This window comes from Dermacentor silvarum, chromosome 8 (genome assembly GCF_013339745.2).
Source record: "Dermacentor silvarum isolate Dsil-2018 chromosome 8, BIME_Dsil_1.4, whole genome shotgun sequence".
NCBI lineage: Eukaryota > Metazoa > Arthropoda > Arachnida > Ixodida > Ixodidae > Dermacentor > Dermacentor silvarum.
Window position 1 is genome coordinate 132,137,425 of NC_051161.1, and position 15,584 is coordinate 132,153,008.

The following is a 15,584-nucleotide window of genomic DNA, read 5'->3' on the forward strand; positions in this document are numbered from 1 at the left end:
TGAGTACGGAGGCAGCCAGGCATTTTCCTTATCAGTGCAAGCCTGACCATCACGAAAATTTGAAGCTGCTTCTAAATAGAAGAGCAGTGCACCAATGTGCGAGCAGGCTTCGCCGAGACCGGCCATACACGTGCAGTGTGCAGCTTCGACCATTCCATCCTGCTTGACAAGAAGCCATGGCTCGAGTGGCTGAGTGGAAATAGCCTGGGAGTGGTTTACCTGCAAACGGAGGAAGTGATCTATTTAACTGCTGATTCTATGCATGCTGAGAACACAGGCACAAAAGGCAAGGCGAGTTACTACATCATCAGTGAGTGAAACTAATGTAGGTGTATCCATGAGTGTAAATAAGCAAAACACCAGCGAGTGGTTTTATGCTTGCACAATCGAATCGAAACTGCGCATACGTATGCAAAGCTCGCGGCCTCGCCGGTAGCGATAATTTGTAGAACTTAGTAAACGCTTCGGCAGGTGACGGGAATTTGCAAAAAAAGGGGAGGGGAGAGGGCTGGAACAAGGTGAACAGCTGGAAGTAGCCGCTAAACAGCAAGTGTTTCTGAAGGTGCAGCATGGTGGTAGCTGACATGTTGCGTACAAACGATTTTCTTTGGTATCGTTTTCGCTCCCTTAACTCCGGAAGGCACTGCGTTGCTGGACGCTGCGCAGTGCGAAAGCCTGCTCCTGCAATCTTCATGTACTATCAAGGAGCAACGGTACATAAACGATAAAGAAGTACCACTCGCTGGCAGTAACTTAAAGGGCAACTCCGGCGATTTTTCGATGTCAACGGATGTCGATGAAATTCGCTGGGTCTGTTCCTCTGAATACCTCCGTCATGTCCTAAAAAAAGCAGGCTTGAGAGTTGCACAGATTTTTTACAAATGAATTTAATCTATTGCCTCGAGTACCCTACCTTACCCCCTCCTCAGTTATAGGCAACATTGTGTATGACGTCAGGAATGGTCCACGCAGAGCATGCCGGTATCATGCAGACGACAGCGACGAGAGCGTGCAGGAGTCGACTATCGTGAGCTAGCGCTTGGCGTGAGATGTTGCTGTCGCGAGAAGTTGCATTCCCTGTGGACGGGCAAGTGATGTGGAGTGGCAAGCGGTGTTGCGTTGTTGGCTGCACGAACTTCAGCCCTCGCCATCCGCAGACACAGTTTGAGCCAATCCCGATCGCGTTCAGCCGAGGTTAAGCCTATCACAGTGGCCGAGTTCGTGCGTCTGCTGCTGGCGGACCAGACCCACTGATATGAAGCTAATTAAGCTATTAGGACGAGGAAAGCTGCTTCTGTAGTTCAGTTTTGACCATACGGATTTGAAATAAACCATTCCTCATTTCGTACAGTGCACACGCAAAAAGCTAGAAGCGACAACACGACGCGCAATCAACATCCCTATACGTTGCCGTTCTCGAATGCGGCCGGTCGCACTCGCCGGCGCTTCCCTAAATGAAATGTGACTACGCAAATCCATGGGTGTATTATTACCTATTGTTATGCTGACTCATTATTTAGCTTACGAGGTGCACTGTTTGCCTCGTATCCCAAATGGGCAGCAAGCGGAGGCCCCTTCGATACAGCATGTGTAAACAACCGTCTCGTTCAGCTGCCAACGATGTCATACTTCATGGCATCTGCGTTTCCGCGAGCAAACTATACATTCTCTAAATGAACGTTCATACGCGCAATGTCCCAATCTATGTCTACTTTACGGAGCACTAATTTTGTGCATGAAGAGAATACGAAGAATGATAAGCAGGCTGCACAACGCTTCCCTACTACGGTCTCCCGCTCGCTCTTTCCGAAGGTGCGTGGTAGCACGTATCAGCGCGACCCAGAGTGATGTAACGGTGCTTACATGCACAAAATCTACGTGTTTTGGTATGTTCTGACATTAATTGATGTCACCGATGAGCGGCTATCTCAAGCGAACGACGTACGAGTGGTCGCTGTACCTGCCGATGTAAACAAATGCACCGGTCGGTGCTTTGGACTGTCAGCGGCGTTCTTGTGGGATACAAATGCGGAAAGTCGTGCTCCACATCTTACAGTGAGCATGCGAAGCGGTTCCCTGAGAGGGGTAAAACACCTAAAATAGCAAGCAGCACGTATATCAGTGGTTAGGGCTACCCTTGGTCTTCATGTCGCAGCGCGATATGTTGCGCATGGTTGCTGGCTCTAGTGGTGGAGGACGGCGATTCGTGGCTATTGAATTCTTCTGAATCATAACTGTCACTGTTTGACAGATCCGAATAGGTGGTGCAGCTTACATACAATGTCACCCGAAGGTCCGGCGCGGTCACGAATAAGCTGAGCGTCTGCTCTTCGCCGGTTTCGTTCACCCCGCGGGCGAGACCGGCAAGCGTTGCGCGCCTTCCCCGCCGGGGATACATTCGTGACGTCACACGCAGAGGTTCGCTCGGCTGCTTGCTCAGGTTTCGGTTTCGTTTTTGCGCTTTTTTGCTTATTTCAAATTATTTTCCACTTTGGGGAACAATTCTCCTATCAGGTGCGTCACAGGAGGGTCTCGGAAACCTAAATATTTTATTAGCTCGACATGGTCAAAAAATCGCCGGAGTCGCCCTTTAAGAAAGTGCTAGCGAAACATTCCGAACACGAATCACACTCCTGTCACACACATTGGCAAGTATTACCCGTTAGCGTTACAATTCGACCCGGTAATACAAAGAGCGACTAGCTGATGTAGCGTTTTAGATTGTCTTACCTTCGTGCGCACAATGATGTGCTCGCCGTGTCTTCTGAGCCGGGGTTCTTGAACAAATTCGCTGGTCAAATAGTTGTGTGACTCCAGAGATTTTCTTGCTTTCAGCTGTTCGTTAGTTATGAAGCTTGTAGCGTGCACAAGGTAGTCCTTAACATCAGAAAGTTCTACCTTGGGTACGAGCGCGAGATCAACTGACGCATCTTTGCCAGTAAGCATAAGTGGATCGACGCCACCGCAAAGCTCCACTTTCTCGACGTAGCGCACCTTCGCACCGGCCTCTAAATTCTGCGCGTACGTGCTTAAGTGCATTAATGAGGGGCTGGCATTCATGCTTGCAAAGTTGCAAAAGATAGGCACTTTAGTGACTCCTCCTAAAGTAAAAAAAAAAAACACACACATCGGCAGCGCTTCAACAGCGAAGATAGGCTTTGTTGACACCGGCTCCCCAAAAATATGGCGGTTTCATAGTGGCCAACGCAGCTTGTGCCTTTTCCGCTACAGCGCCCGCCAGACTGCTCTGCCGTGACGTCACGTGAATACCACCTATACGTGGACACTGGCGGATGCCCAGTTTTTCTCGCAGAACGTCTGTGCGGTACATTTTTTAATCTTTTAGTTACTTTGGTGCGCCCATGACTCTTGACGGCCGGTACCAAATGTAGTTTTAACCAAGTGAACTGCTGTTTTTACCACTGTCTTTTTAAAGTAACTGATATCTCTGCAACATGAAGCTACGTAAGAACATTTTATTATTGATATCGTGTCATTTAACGCGCGCTTCTTGTTGGTGGATATTGATCAGGGACAATGATCGAAGAAAACAATAGTAGAGTGAAATAAACCAGGTTTATTAACTGCGTGGCGCGAAGAATGGCGAATGTATTTCTAGGCAATTAAATCAAAGGGTACATAAACTTATATATTCACGATATTTGTGTAAGAGAAAACATAACAAATATTCTAAATGCACTAATTCAAAAAGTGAGAACTCACGACCGGAATACGCTCACGTGCTTGCAGTAACAAACACACTTATTAATGCATACTGCACATAAAACTCTCATTCGCAGAAATAATATTCATAGCAGGCAAAACCACCTTATATATATATATATATATATATATATATATATATATATATATTTACGCAAGTGTTATTGATATACTGTACGACGCCGAATAGTCGTTTCTGTTCGAATGTTATACATAACAGCACCATTGAAGTCTCAAAGGTGAGTGACCGATGCAAGTGAGGACTTATTCCGAATGATTGTGCTGGTGGGAGTCGTGGCTGTTGCGCAGAGGCGCAGTTCCTAAGAGAATTAACGCACGGGTGTTAATAAGTCCCGCTTAACAAGTTCCCAGCTGTCATTCAATTTAAAAGCCCCCGTCTGGGGGCAGCCTGTAAATCTGCTAACTTGATTCAGGCAAGGAAACCTTTTTTTTTGACAGTCTCACCATGTTTGCAACCCATTAAAACTGGGTGCCCCATGTGGTACCACACTTATCTTCAATGAACGCAACAGATCTGCACATATCTCTACGTGTATGTGAGGTATGCAGTTCCTTTAATTGTTTCATTATGGTCGTTATGATAGTGCACCGGATAAGTGAAAGCAGCCGCTTATAATGCACAAGCTGCTGAGTTGAGCGGCCATACATTTGTGAACGGCATTACATTTATGAATGCAATATAGGATAAGCGTAATATGTTTTTTTCGGAAATCAGACTCGAGAATAATTTACAACTATTTTGTTTAGACCCCTTGAAAAAAGCCGAAGAACGCAGCCACATCCTTTTCTCTCTCTTTTATAATTTAAATAAATTCTTGGGTCTACGTGGCAAAACCACAATATGATTATGAGGTTTAGTTTTCACCACCTGGGCTTCTTTAACGTGCACCTATATAGAAGTGCACGAGTCTTTTTCCATTAAGTTTCCGTCGAATTCCGCTACCTGGATTGAACCCGCGAGTTCTATGGAGTTTAGCAGCCCAACGCCGTATGCAACTAGTATATTAAAGATGTATGCAGGTTTCTTGTGCGCATTGGCGCAAAACTAAATTAAAGAAATTTAATAGATCACGTGCAAACATGAGTAGATCAGAGCGTGACAAAAAAAAAGGCAGAAAGACTGGGGACCAAGATGGCTACCCACCAAATTTGGCGGTAAATAGCGGTCAAAATGTTGGTGTTGTCATCACCCTAAAACGGCGTTGCATGTAGGCTCCCTATGTGTGTTGGGCCGCATCAAGGTCGCGCCGTTGGAAACTGCTGGCGATACTGCTCAGCGGGGTCATTCGTACTACTTCGCGCGCTGGTATTTGCGTTCCGACCGCTCAGATGGTGTTCATAATTGCATATGACATGTATTCCTGCCTTCGGAATAAATGCCTTTCTTTCTCTTTGTTATTTTATTTCTTTAATGCCGCTCGGTGATTGCACGTGCACTGCGGCCACAGTGTCTGCTTTCATTCTAGTATGGTATTGTATACGGTTCAATTCGGAGAACAAATATTTTTCTCGTTCTTCAAGAAGCAGGTATCTCTCGTGTGTATGGTCGCGCATATAGTTTTCCATCAGTAGGTCTTGTGAAACGCAGACTGATAAACCTATGTAACCGTCCTGCTTGCCACTTCAAAGAAATAAAACATATGTACCCTATCCGGCGCCTTGTACTCATATTTAGGCAAGTATTGCTACAGAAAAAATCGCCAGCCATTCCCCTGTCGAGAAAATGGGCGTAAGCGAAGCTTGTCGTGTGTGCATCTGACCTTCCTGGGGATTTTCTTTCTTTCTTTCTCTCTCTCTTTCTCTCCGCCTCTCTCTTTCTCTCGCTTTCTTTCTTTATTTCTTTCCCTCTTTCCCTCTTGCTTTCTCTCTGTCTTCTTTTTTGTCCCTGGTATGTGCCATTGAGCTTGGACCCTTTCTGCACTACCACCAGGATCGGCCCACTTTTCAGCGTGACACCATCACCACACACTTGTGAGCCTTTGAAGCTTCGCTGAAAAAAAAAAAATCAAACTGCAGCGCAACATTCCATAAAAAGTTTCCGCCTTCCTCGTGTAACAGAATGCGGAGTAATTCGTACGGGGTCATTTATGGCGGTCGGACCTCGAGCGCCAAAAACAGTTTTAGTCAGTCATTCTATACGGTAATCTTTGGCCGTAAGCCGTACGTGGATTTTTTCGCAGTCGATACTTGAAAAAAAAAGAAAGAAAGAAAAAAACTGAAAAATAAATAAATAAGAAAGAAAGAAAGAAAGCCGGTGCGCTAGCCTAAATAGTGGCTATATAGTTGATACTGCGTTTCGCTGCTAAAATGGAGCTCGCGGGTTCAATGCAGCTCGCGCAATTCGATTGGAACGAAATGGAAAAACACTCGTGTACTTCTATTTACGTGCACGTTAAAGAATCCCAGGTAGTGAAAACTAAACCGGGTGCCTCATAATCATACCGTGGTTTTGCCACGTAAAACCCAAGAATTTGTTTAAATTAAAATAAAAAGCAGGTGGCCTCATTCTTCGGCTTTTTTCTGGCGTTTCTGACATGTTACGCTTATCCTATATTTCATACATAAATGTAATGCCGTTCCCAATTGTATGTCCGCTCAACTGAGCAGCTTGTATATTCTGAACGGCTGCTTTCAGTTATCCGGTACACTATCGTAGCGACAATAATGAAGCAGTTAAAGGAACAGCATACCTCACACACAACCCATATCTGTAGATCTGCTGCGTTCGTTGAAGAAGATAAGTGTGGTACAACATGGGCCACCCAGTTTTAATGGGCTGCAAACATGGTGAGACTGTAAAAAAAAAGCTTTCCTTGCCAGAATCAAGTTAGCAGATTTACAGGCTGCCCCAAAACGGGACGTTTATATTGAATGACAGCAGGGAACTTGTTAATCAGGACTTATTAACACCCGTGCGTTAATGCTCTCAGGAATTGCGCCTCTGCGCAACAGCCACGACTCTCCAACAGCACAATCATGCAGAATAACAGTCCTCACTTGTATCGGTCACTCACGTTTGAGACTTCAATAGGGCTTTTATGCATTACATTCGAACGAAAACGACTATTCGGTGTCGTACAGTATATCAATTTAACACTTGCATATATATATATATATATATGTGTGTGTGTGTGTGTGTGTGTGTGTGTGTGTGTGTGTGTGTGTGTGTGTGTGTGTGTGTGTAAAGTGATAACGTGGACGTCATGTTTGTTGACGTGCGGTGCGGTGAGAAAGGACTCGAAGGCGATATTGGGACGGGTTGCATAGGCGGACATATAATTCACACTATTCTCTTCCACAGAAACACGTAAGATTCTTTATAACACATATTATCTTCTAGCGTATGAAGCCTTACGACGTGGCATACTACAAAGTATCAGTCACTCGCCCAATAACGCGGATAGTCCGGGCGTCGCGGCATATATACGGCCCCTGCCAGTGCTCGATTGCAAGGTAGGTACCTTCGTTGACACGCCGTATGCGTCGGAGGCGGCTTGGGTAGGCAGTGGAGGTGACGCGGCGACAGGCGCTTGGTTGGTGGCTCAGGATTCCGACACCGGAACTGCGAGAGCACCAGACGCCCGAGCGCACAGGAACTGCAAATCTCAGGAACCGGCCAGGCACGGGACATGGGCAGGACCTCCGTTCGGTGGCTCGCGACCCGTCACGAGGCTGCCCAGCGGTACACCCGGGTAGTCCTCTCGGGACTGCTTCCACGAACCTCGCTCGGCCCTCGTTCGATCGGCCCTCGCGGCCGCAGCTGCCCGTTCGCTCGTCTCTTTGTTTTCTTCTGTTACAACCCTCGTGCTCTCTTATTTGCCGTGTCGTGTCGCATATGTCGTTGCCATCGTCGTCGTTTTCACCACACTATGCCCTCACACAAAAAAGTTTTCACTTTAAACAACTATGCCATGCAGAGTGGGCCTGCAGCAGGAGGAATTGTGGCACTGACACATAGCGCACACAGTAGACAGTTCACAGGTTGCACACAGTTCACACAGTATTAAAAAAGAAAAACACGTACTTGTATATATACAGTAACAGAAGTTATGTAACACATATAAACTTGGATAACTAAGACACTCTGCTTAGGTAGTCTGTTCAATATTGTCACGGCCTTTGATGTATTCCACACTGGTCATATTCCATAATCAGTAAACTCCAGCGCAACACTCTGTTGATCACATGCTTGGCGGAGTTAATGTATGAAAGTGGTTCATGGTCAGTTTGTAGCAGGAGATGCTTGCCATAGAGATAAACATGAAACTTTTAACGCGATAGCGTTTAGGGCTGCGTGTCGCAGAAAATTCGGCGTCGGCAACCGGCGTGTGATCGAGGGTGGCGGAGAAAATCGTTCAAACACAATGACCGCGCAGGCCCTCCACGTGGTGCAAGGTTTGGTGAACAAAAATTGAATTTCTCACAGTGAAATCCGTCACGAAAAAAGGTAAAGTACGACTTTACCATTCGGCGTCGGATTCGCCGTCGGATTGTTTACCAATCGGTGTCGGATTGTAATTTGAATGTACGAGAAAACCTAATTCTGCTACGAGGAAACTCAAACACAAACCCCTTTTCCAGCATTTCTACCAGACCTGTGCGCGTCGCGGCAATAGCAAACAATTAATAAAATAATTAAAAAAACGTGCTAGGGCCTTCACATTTTAATATAAGACCACTTATATTGCCCCTGGAAAAACGTGTTTCCAGCAATGCATTTCAGTTTAAAAGTGACGCCGACTGTAAGGGGATCGGTGTAAGCTTGGTCTTTGTAAGCTGGCTTTCCCACGTTCAGTGTTACAGTGAATGAAGCCTACTTGCCTGTATGCGAACAATGCGATGCGAACGGGTCCCGATAACGCTATCGCGGTCTACTCTTAAAGGCGAACCTTAAGCATCCTCCAAATTCTTGGATGGCCCAGACAAGGGCGAGGCCATCCCGTTCTATGGTAGAGTAGTGTGCTTCTCTGGGCAGCAGTTTCCTACTTGCATATGCAACTGGGTGCAGAACACCACTGTGAAGTTGCAGGAGGACAGCTCCGAGGCTTGTCGATGACGCATCTGTACGTAGGACAAACGGCTGTTCTAAATCTGGAGACCGTAGAATGGGCTGCTCAGAAAGTAAGCCTCGTATATCGTCGACGGCTTCCTGGTGACGCCTGCTCCCAGACCAGTTTAATCGGCGCACCCTTGCGGGTCAGTTCTGTGAGGGGCGCTGATACCTAGGAATAATTTGGCACGAAGTCTCTATGGTATCCGGTAAGGCCCAAAAATCACCGGACTTCTTTTGTAATAGTGAGCTTCTTAGCGGTTTCAATTTTCTCAAGAGTCTCGATCTGTGGGTGTAGGGCACCGTGGGCTACAATACGCCCTAAAAATTTCACGGAGTGAAGCCAACTTCAGTTTTGGAAGGCTTGTTAGTTAGACAAGCGTTTTTCACTTGCTTAGAAGAAACGCCGAAGGGTGTGAACATGTTCCCATGTTTCGGTTGCAATTAATACGTCGTCGAAGTAGTGGTAGATATTGGGGATACCATCCAATACCCTCTGATTAGCCTCTTCATCGGTCCTCGTACATAACGGACATAAAGAAGATCAAAAGACGAGAAGCCCAAGCTTGTCTGTGGAACTTCTCTGTATGCCAATAGCAGTGGCGCAAATTATCAATCCCAATTTTTAGGGCTTTCTTGACACATTCACCGAATCATTTGTTTCAACGTTCCGTTAAAACGTTCCATTAAGCCATTTGCCATTAGATGGTATGGAGTAGTGGGTAATCGTTTAAAGGAAAAGCAGCCGGCTTAGCTCTTTCATGAATTGTTAGGTGAGTTGTGTACCTCGGTCGGTAACTATTTCCGGTTGGATTCAAACGCGGGCAAAGATCGCAAGCAATGCCTCGGCAATCCTTTCCGTGTCAATGCTTGGTAAAGCAACTGCGTCTGGGTAACGTGTTGCGAAGTCCACCACGGTAAGAACAAATCGGCTACCACTAGCGGAAGTAGGGGAAAGTGGTCCGATAATATCAATAGCGACTCGCTGGAAAGGAGTAATGATAATTGGCATGTTTCCAATAGGTGCACATCCTACCAGGTGCACCATTGTTAAGTGTGTAAACGTTCATATAGCTCATCGCACCGCACAGCACTTTCTTTGTTTCAAACAGCTATGCAAAGACTTTTGTGCAAAGAGAGAATGAATGCTTGCATTCAACGAGCACCGCTTGAGCGCTGCCCATGCATTCATTAAATTTCAAGATTTTCAATCAAGTTGTTTATTTCGTATTTGCAGTACATGGTTCATAGTGTATATACAGAAGGAGGCCGAAAAGTCGAAACTACAATTAGGGCCTCCTACAGCAACATGAATAAAGTATATCAATGAAGGGCGTACACAACAATCCGAGTTGCAAAAAAGAAAAAAAGTAGAAAAAAAGCAACAAGAAAAAAAGAAAAAAATAAAAAATAAAAAGCAACAGAAGAGACAAATATACAGTGATAGGTTTCATACAGAATGGCTAAGGATTTAAGAATTCAAACACATGCTGCTTTAACATTTTTTTTTTAAAGGACCCCTCTTCCAAGGCAGACCGGCACGCTCGATGATCCCCGGAACGCCACGTCGGCACTCGGGAAAGGAGCGAGACGGAAGCAGCGGCCGAGGACGTCGCTAGGCCTAACCAGTCACCGCTCCCGGCCACGTCAGCAACAGCGACCGGGTTACCCAGGCTTCCAAGACGAGCCCGTTGAAAGGACCGACTTCTATGCAGCAACGTTGATGCGAAGATCGGCGAAACGGCCACATGGAAAAGGATTCTACGAGATTCCGGCCGGGAAGATACGAGCAACCACAGCTCCGTAAGAACGACTTTCTTGTATCGTCACAACAGTAGGCCAGTGATGCCAGACTTTGGGGTAGGAAGGGCCTAGGACTAACGGAGGCGAAGTTAAGGATATTTATTGATTCATTAGGTTGTACATTTGTTGGCATTTATTTATTCATTGTGTTTTAGTTCAGTGTGTAGCTTGATTTTCGGTTTGAGGCTTTTTGGTTTTGAGTTCGCGTGTAAATAAAATCTGTTTGCTGTGTCGCCATGCGCCTTCCCTCTCCATCTCTCATAACACCCGCACGCCTCCGAGATCAGTGACAACGAAACACATCACAAATTTGTACAACGACATCGGTGATTTAAGCGGTGGAGATAGGTTATTCCAAATGGATATGGCAAGGAAAGTAGTCGTTTGCTTGCCGTAATTAGTCCATGCATTTGGTAACAATAAATTGCTTGACAGAGCAAAACGCGTCATATTATTGTTAGTGATTATGTTTTCAGGAAGGAAATTAACATATCCATATTTATTAATGGCTTTAAAAAGTAAAACCAGGATGTGAAACTTATGTAGTCCTTCAACGGGCAGGATATGCAGTGTCTGGAACAATGGCGCAGATGGTTGGGTAAAAGAAGAGAAAGTGATGATTCTTAGTGCTTGCTTTTGCATAGAGATAAGCCTCGAAAGATGCGTTCTGTACGTACTACCCCATGACGTGATACAATAATTAATATGGGTGTCGATAAATGCATAATAGATTGAGAGCAACGTATCTAAATTGAAAAATGATCGTGTTCTGATAAGTGCTCTTATTCCAAAACCAATTTTGTTAACTACACAGGTGACATTATGATTAAACCTAAAATTCGAGTCAACGATCCCACCTAGAAATGTAGCATGACGTGTTTGTGGTATGGCTGCGTTATTGATATGTCTTGATAAGTCCGTAGAAATTTTTTGAGGGGCGTGGAATACCACAAAATTGGTTTTGGACGAATTAATTTTAACAGAATGAATGCGATTCCAGTCCTCTAAGGATCGTAACAACGCGTCAAGATTTGCAATTAGTTCCGAAGATGTGTTACCAGAAGCCATGATGGTTGTGTCGTCGACGTACAAATGACATTGGTCTGTATTCAAATAAGAGTGAAGGTCATTAATATAGGTTAAAAAAAGCAGTGGTCCAAGAATGGAACCTTGGGGCACTCCTTTTTTTAATTAGTTTATGAGACGACAATATACCTTCAATACACACTCTGGTACCTGTGCGATAAATAACTTTTTTATCAGCGTTAATGCCGGACCTGTAATGCCATAGCTTTCGAGTTAAGAAAAAAGAATACAGTAATTAATATTATCAAAGGCTTTGGTGTAGTCCACAAAGACCACTCCAGCTATCATACCACTATTAAGCTGTGCTCGAATCCAGTCCGAGAAATATAAGAGGGCACTTTCCGTCGGCTGTCCACGACGAAAACCAAATTGTAAAGGTGATAGGATGTTAAACTTGTCATAATAAGTGTGTATTTGCATTTCAAGTAATTTTTAACAACCTTGCTTAGGAAGGGCAGGATAGATATGAGGTGGTACTTCTGCATTTGTGATCGATCGCCTTCCTTAAATATCGGAACTACCTTAGCCCGTTTTAATGGACTGGGAAATACTCCTGTCTCAGAAATGCGATTTATACTGTGACAAAGGGGAACGGAAACAATTTGTTTCACGCTTTTAATGTGAGACGAATGTATATTGTCTAACCTATGTTCTCTATTATTTAGATTGCTTATTACATGTTGGACTTCACATGGCGTGCATGCGTGCAGGAAAAAACGACTGTGGCTCACGGGTTAATGCAGGTGCTTCAACGTGCGCCACTGTTTCAGTGGGAGAAAAAAATTCACTAAACGCATTCGATATCATTACTGGATCTTGAAGAGCTGAGTCATCCTTCATGATAGTGGTAATAGATTGTTCACTAGTTTTCGCGTTTAAAAATTGATCAATCAATTTCCATTTTCTTTTTGCATCATTACTACATTCAATAAGTTTTCTTTCAAAAAAAAACCTTTTTTCTATTTTTAAGACCCTGGTTTAGTTGATCAGATAGAAGCTTGTAGCGGTGCAATCCTTATAGCCGTATAACCTTATAGCTACTTCTGCTGAGAGTTTTATGGCAACGTTTGCGTAGTGTTGTGTTGCTTGACGGGCTTGTAGCGACAACACCTGGTCTGCCCGAAACAGACGCATTGAGATGCATACTTGTGCAGAGCTGCCGTGAATGTTTTCATTCTACGTCACGCGCAAGAGCGACGTCTGTGAATTCGTGCGATGTCATGCAGCTATACTTCTGCCGTAGGCTTTACCGCAACGATTGGGCCAGTGCGGTGAAGTTTCACAAATTTGTAACCAAGTCACGCGATATGACCGAATTTCACGCTCCGAGACTGAATCTTGTGCGGAGCGGTAGCAACAAAAAACGTTCATCTTATGCACAAGCGCACTATGCATGCATTCATTTGATTTCATGATGCCCTACTTCTATCGCGGTTTTACCGCGACGCTTCTGCACTGCGGTGAAGCTCGACAAAATGGTTACAACGTCGCACGGTATGGCTGAATTTCACTATCCGAGACTGAATCCAGTACGTAGCGGTAGCAAATGGTTACATTAACCTTATGCAAAAGAGCACAATGCATGCATTCGTTCAATTCCATGATGCCTTGCTTCTCCAGCGGGCTTTATCGCAACGCTTGTGCAGTGTAGTGAAGCTCAACAAACTGGTAACGGCGTCTCACGATAAGCCGATATTTCACTGTCTGAGACTGAATCTTGTGCGGAGCGGCAGCAAACGGTTACATTCATGTTACGAGCAAACGCACGTACCGTGCATTAAATAACTTGATTTCACGCTGTCCTACTTCTGTCGCAGGCTTTACCGCGACGCTTCTGCAGTGAGGTGAAGGTTGACAAATTACTAACGACGTTGCGCGATATGTCCGAATTTCATGCCCTGAGACTGATTCTTCTGCGGTGCGGTAGCAAATATTTTCCTTCACCTTATGCACAAGCTCACTGTGCACGCATACATTTGATTTCATGATGTCGTACTTCTGCCACGGGTTTTACCGTAATGCTTGTGTAGTGCTGTGAAGCCTGTCCACTCTGCCCACCAGAAGGCTGCTAGAAGTCTGCAACTTATCATCCATATCGTCCGAAAGACTGGTGTCACTTCTAACCGCATAACTAGTGTCTTGATTGGGTCCAATTTACAACCAAGACTTGTCTGTCAATCCGAATTTCAGCACCGCACCATCAGGGAGTGGGACCGGCTCTTGACTGTCAACTGAGAGGGGATGCGAGCTACAACATGCCTGTGCACTTGTTCTTAACACCTGTTCCTTCCCTTCAGGAGGAAGTGCATCTGAATACACTGGACGAACTCACGTACGTAGGTCGTACCGTTCGTAATAAAAAATTCAAACTAGACCTGTCGCCGCGGCAGCACCCCGACACTTCGACGCGGCTTTAGCTCTGCTGTTATCGCCTCCATGAGACCGCCCTCAACGGAGAAAGGTTCAAGCCAGCGAAAACCAGCCCCTGACACACCTGGTCTGGCCCAAACGCGAGCTCCTACAGTCGCCTACCTGCCTCAAATTGTGCTGCAACGATTGCGCTAGGAGAATGCGTAGACGCAGTTATAAATGGCCGTATAGTGCACAAACGCTTAGTAGCTTTAACTCTCCCAGATGAAAGCCACGTATGCTCTACTTTACAGAGGAGCACTTTCCTTCCGTCGTGGCGTAGTTGGTGGCTACCCACAGCGCCCTATCAGCTGTGACACACATGGTGGTGACACACATGGTGGTGTGTCCCTTCTTCAATGAACGTTTCTGACGGCAACTTTGGTGACTAAGTATGTGCCACTGAAAATGCGGCACTCTACTATGAAGAAACAGATCCGTTGAATTGACAGCAAACCGACGCACTTACAGGCTGCGCCAAATATGCGCTCGTTATACGCCGCTTTTAAGCGAACGCATTTGACGCCAACGCTTTAGCGAGCTGCGTCATGAATGCACCGGGGTCGAACTCTGCGCTTCAATGAGCGTTTCCCCAACTCGGATCACCCAATATGTGCCAGTGAGTGTGCGACAAGCGAGGGAATCAGTTCTCAGCGTTCGCAGAACCGGCGTGCGACGCTTCCAATCTCGGAGGCCACGCATGGACTACTCCGCAAGCGCACTAGATGGCGCGGCGTGTCCAGATGGATCATCTTTAATGAACAGACGAATAATTAGGTGGTGTCAATTGAACACCAAGTCACACTCATAGCAAATCAATATATGTGCCTCGGCTTAAACAGAAATGAAGAAAAGACTTGCTCAAGCACCCACCAGGATAATCCTGAAAATAAAGGCTAAGCAGCACGCAGCAATAGTGAAACACAGAACACTTTGAGGCTGCAATTAATATGGGCTGGTGCGTGAAACATGAAAATGAGTAATAGCACCAACGCTAACGCCATTTTATGCTTAAGCCTTTAAGGACGAGACGTATAAATACCCTGAAAAATGTTTATTTTGTATATTCATCTGGAAAACACATGAAAAATAAGCCTAATCAACTAACAGAAAAAAAAATTATGTTGCGAAAGTTTTTTTCCCCAGTAGGGGACAGCCCCAGGCAGGAAACTGGAAGTGGGCTTCACCCGAAGCCACCTACGGCTTTATTTGGTGTTTGTACAGACAGCTGTCATCATATGTGCACCATAGGTGTACATTTCGTTTGATTTACATCACGTTTGTGTCACCACTGCAGCCGGATATCTTACGGTCGTCTGTCTCCTCTGACAGTGCTTTCAAAGGAAAGCAAGTCGCATGCCGAACTTCTTCTTCATCGTGTGTTTCTTCTCCAAACCAGCACATGACACTTGCTGCCTGTTATTAATTCTTGGCCGAAGACGTTTAGTCAGGAACTTTGTACGCACTGCTGAAACTCGGCAAGAAAAAAAAT